We start from the raw sequence: 4546 nt of genomic DNA, 5'->3' as shown, positions 1-4546 counted from the left end.
AGAGTGGGAAAGAATGAGCTCCTGAAGGCAGTTTCAGAGATGGGAGAAGCAAGGAACAAAAAAGAAATTGAGGTGTCAGCTTGGAAATTTGGAAGTTCAAATGGGAGGGAATTACTGGAGTCTCATAAATCATCAGGTTGATATTGAGGGGTGGAGGTGGGGGGGTGGGTCTATGTTGGAGAATATACCATAGAAAATAGACCACTGACCAGCTTGTAATATTTCCTGTGTTCTATTTATTGTGCAAATAAATGCGTTTCAATTCATGGCACTCCAGCTTCCTATTCCACTTGTCCATCAGTTATGTGAACTGCTCACCATCCTGTGAAGCAAAACAAGGTTTCACACCCACTACACTCACGGCGATCTATCCATTAGTTTGGCTAACATGGCCTAAATATTGACCAACCCCATCACTCACTCCCCACCCCCACCCTACATCCCAGCACCACCTCCACACAATCCCTTTGTGCATATTTAATTATAGATGACCCTTGCTCAAGTTGAGCAGCCTCACTATTATTTTAAAATTGAGCCTCCCACAACCAAAAACAACAAGACTCATATTCATCTTTTCTCACCACCCCCCCCCCAATGTATGTGTGTGTGTCTCCACGTCTATATACTTTCGCTGAAATCTTTTTTGTTTTCAGAGATTATATCAACGAGGCAAAGTGGCGCCGTCAGTGTCAGCTTACATTAGCTCACTCAAAACTGCAAATAACACAAGAGAAACCTGCAAGAAGGAGGAACATTGGACAGTGTGGTTGTAATCCTGGACAAAGAAAATCAAAACGCACAACACTCCCTGAGGAGTCAAAGTGTGGAAATGTGTGCAGTTTCTGCAAGAAACCAGAAGGGGTACTTCATAGTTGTGTTGAATTATAACTAGATACAGCACTCAGAGAACAAGCCAAGGAAATGCAGGATACTGATTTGTAGGCCACAATAGCAGGTGGGGATTTGGTTGCCATTGAGGTGAAATGCTGTACCACAAACATTGCATATATGTGTTTGGCACTCGTTACAGAAGTATGCAAAGAGCCCAGTCAGCACCTTCAGACTGTACTGATCAGACAATGACAGAATCAAGGGGATATGCTGAAATGGTATCCTTCATTGAAAGCAGTGTGGAAGAGGATGTGTTTACATATTCCGATTTGCGGACTTGCACACAGAGTATGAAATGCGCTTTGCTGCATTTGGGTATCAGAAAAGAATAAACAAGACAAGACTCAAAACACAATCTTCTGATGCATTACCCAGTTGAGTGCCAGGAACAGTCTGATGGTAAAAGTCTTATTCTAGTTTTTAATGAAGGTCTTCAAAACCGATTGAAAGAAGGATTTAAGTCACGTAATTTCGATAAAGATGCTCTCTCTCAATGGTACATGTAGCTAAAGTCGTGCAGAAAAATGTTCAAGACAGAATTTCCCTGATTCTCAGGTAGTTACTCACGATTGCCAGGACAGCGCAGCACAGAATTCCATCAAGGTTCTGCTCCCAATGCTGTTATACGAGTCCAATATGAAGGATCAAAATGCTGCTAACTCACTGGCATGTCTCACGGCATGTCAAATAATCAGGCTCAACTCTAAGGAGAAGGCAAAGGGAGCAGATAAGCTATGTCACCAAAAAGATAAATAATTCCCAGTGCCATTATACATTTGTCTGAATGTGCATCCACAAGCCCAAAACAAAACATTGTTGACTCAATTTTATGAACTTGGTGTCAGCGTCAGCTACAGACATGTGTAAGAACTGGAAGATTGGCTTACCAATGTGTTATGTCAACCGTTTAATGAAGAACGGTAGGTATGTCCTGCACAAATCCATGATGGAGTGTATACGCCAGGAGCGCTTGATAAATTAGAACACAACCCTGCATCACCAGTGTAGAAGCATATGTATGAAACTCTAATACCATGGGCACTGGATGATAATTTTTTTGCACCATGGATTTTATTGCAGACAGATGCATTGAGAATCAGAAAAACCATGGTGCCAATTTTTGTTTTGCAATTTGGGTACATTTTGGTGGCTTTTAATGTGGCCCCCTAAAATATCATTATCGCTGTTTCAGTTACAAATACCAGTTTCAAATATTGCTATAAAGCAAAGCATGTAGCATATCAAATTAAAGGTCTGGACATTTGTAACACAAATATATATATATATATATATATATATATATATATATATATATATATATATATATATATATATATATATATATATATATATATATACTGATTTTTATTGTCCATATGTATCTATGCCAATTTCCCTGGCAATAACAACCATAACGGAGCATATATCCAGATGCAAATGTTCTTATTTAAAAGTCAATCAATTAGAGAAATGTACCGTTTATGCTTTATGGTATGTTCAGTGGTTCACATAAATTATATCTGTTCCATGGTATGCACTTAAGTAGTCAACTGTAATGAATAGGTCAACATATTTGTTGAAACAAAAACTATCAAGTTCATTGTAATGCAGTGTCAGATAAGTCATCTTCATCCATGCTCTCCTCATGATCATTTCCTCTGAGTCTGTCATTGATGTTTTCACATTTGTCAACGTTCGCGTCACAAGCACATAACTCAGTGCAGGCCAAAGCATGCTTCTTGCAAGAGCAGGATCCACTGCCACATCGGATCTTGCCACAGCTGCACTTTCAGAGACACTTGGGACATACTGATTATTTTCATCATTCCATCCATAATTAATTGGCGGAGGTAAGTCCGAATTTGGGGTGTCTGCCAGTAACCAACCCATAGCTTGGTAATGAGCCCTGAGAATGTGCTCCTTCAGAGATGCCTTTGTTGGGGCAGTTTCTCAGCCTCCGCTTGATTTTTCTTGAACAAGTGCCATCGTAGCTCTCTGACTGTTTTGATACCGAGTATTGGAGCGAACAATAGGCACACAAACAGTGTTTCAGGAATATACAGACCATTGTTCTGTGCAGCATGCTTCAGCACTGCATGATCAAGTTGTGTCTCTATGCGAAGGACACGCTCGTAGTTGATGGAGTACCCAAACTTATGAAGAATGTTCACCTCGGCCTTACTCCGAGTGGCTTGATGAACTTTCAGACCAATTCCAACTACTAGTGGATTCTCATTGTGATATCGAAAGCCTGCTTCCTCGTGCTTTGGCGCATAGGACACCTGACGATCAGACTTGTATGCAAACATTATAGTCTGTGCTATGTTCCGTGTTACGAGTTGAATGCTATGCACTCTTTGTGTTGACTCAAGTGTTTACATTGGCCCTATTAGGATCTAGAGGATGAATGCCTCCAGCGATTTGGGAACTTGATTTTCATGTAACAGGGAACCTTCAAATTTCCACGGCTGCTTTAGAGCTTCAGCGATGTCCCTTCTTATTACCTTGGCATTATCGAAGACTGCTTTCATGTTGCTGCTCGCATCGCCAGCTGCCTCGTCCAGGTTGTCAATTGCGGCTCTTTTTGTTCTAGACATGTACATCCGATCTGGTTCATTTATATGCGTAGAGCGGCAGAACTCAACATCATCAATATTTTCTTCAAGCTTACGCTTCAAAGTTCTCCTTGATATATGTGTATCATTTGAACCATTGACTCTGAGGACATTTTGATAAGCTGCTTCTACCTCACCCATGTCCAGGATAGATCCTGATTTCTGCAGGCTGCTCATCAAGTAGAAGAATTCAATGTCTGCTGAAACCTTGGTTATCACTGCTTCGTCGTCTGCTCTCTCCTGCTGTACCTGAGTTTACTGAACGTGCTTCAACTAACAATACAGATGGTATTTGATATCAATCGCATGGGCATCATTTGGATCGATTGCAGCACTCAGATTTACTTTCCACTGCTGGTTATTTCTGTACTCAACAGCCTTTCGGAGCTGTTCCCCGGTGTTGAACTCACTGATCTGGTGGAGTGCTCCTTTCTCTGAAGATCCATTACAGAAGAAGCAGTTGTTTTTCTTGTATTGTTTGACACCAGATCGCATGTAACGTTCTGTTGACGATGGGTTCTCATGTGGTGGTGGTTGTGTTTTGAGGTTCGTCTTTTCTGGTCGTCCAACTTTCGTTGGTTTAGGTACTTCGCCTGCTTCCAGTGCAGCTTCATATCTGTTTTTCAGCCGCTCAATATGAATTTTGTGCACTGCAATTTTATAGCATTCTCGATGCCATGTGACACCTTTCTGTGATAGTTCATTTGCCATCACATCACCAAGCTCTTCTTGGATGGATATGTACTTATTATCTCTATAGAGCGACCGGGTATTCACACTCTGGATAAACAGCTGATATGATTCTGGTCTTGGGTGTTTTACGAGTTTTCCAGATGCTTTGCAAATGCAGCATATATTCAAACCTGCCCAAGATGTAGTGCAACTTGATGCTTTTGTGCTGGAACTGGAAGGACTTGGGGATGATTCATCCATAACGATAACTTGAGAACAGTTTATTTCAATGTCCACTCAACATGTTCCTTCACCCACAAAGCTTGGAGGTTAATCTACAACTACATCGACTACATCAGTCTTTTAGT

At 41.1% G+C, this 4546-nt stretch overlaps 1 pseudogene; it reads left to right on the top strand.

Moving 5' to 3' along the window:
• Nucleotides 1–265: 265 nt before the first annotated feature.
• On the top strand, nt 266–1598 carry LOC147030022 (uncharacterized; annotated as a pseudogene).
• Nucleotides 1599–4546: the final 2948 nt, after the last annotated feature.

The sequence above is a fragment of the Eptatretus burgeri genome, chromosome 3 (assembly GCF_056783735.1).
Source record: "Eptatretus burgeri isolate ZD-2024b chromosome 3, Ebu_testis_v1, whole genome shotgun sequence".
NCBI lineage: Eukaryota > Metazoa > Chordata > Myxini > Myxiniformes > Myxinidae > Eptatretus > Eptatretus burgeri.
Note: the sequence above shows the minus strand (reverse complement) of the source record. Positions and strands in the feature narration are given on the sequence as shown.